The sequence below is a fragment of the Plasmopara halstedii genome (genome assembly GCF_900000015.1).
Source record: "Plasmopara halstedii genome assembly, contig: Scaffold_110, whole genome shotgun sequence".
In the NCBI taxonomy this organism is placed as follows: domain Eukaryota; phylum Oomycota; class Peronosporomycetes; order Peronosporales; family Peronosporaceae; genus Plasmopara; species Plasmopara halstedii.
The window spans coordinates 1,022,968-1,023,419 of NW_020187031.1; positions in this window are offsets into that span (position 1 = coordinate 1,022,968).

The window sequence follows — 452 nt, forward strand, 5'->3', positions numbered from 1 at the left end:
TATCGGTGCTGGATGTACCTTTGAGGTACCGAAGAATCCGAATTTCGGCCTGCCAATGCTTCTCTCGAGGATTTTCAAGGTAGCGCGATAGAGCCCTGACTGCGACGCAAATATCTGGGCGTGTAGAATACATACAGTAGCGATCCAATTAACTCGCGGAACGGCTTCACCCCAGCAATTTTAGGCCCGTCTTCAACGTGTAGTTCTTGCCCGAGTACAGTTGGGTTGCGCACAGGATACGCGTCTCCTTGACGAAACTTGTCCACCATTCGAGCAATAAATTGCTTTTGGCCCAGCCAAAGCTCCCCCTTGTCCGAGTCATATCCTACCTCCATGCCCAACACATAGCGAACGTCTCCAAGAGATTTCGCTGTAAAATGTTCAGCAAGTTCTAGACGAACTTCCTCCGCGTCCTCCGCATATTTACATCCAATGAGCAGATCGTCGACGTA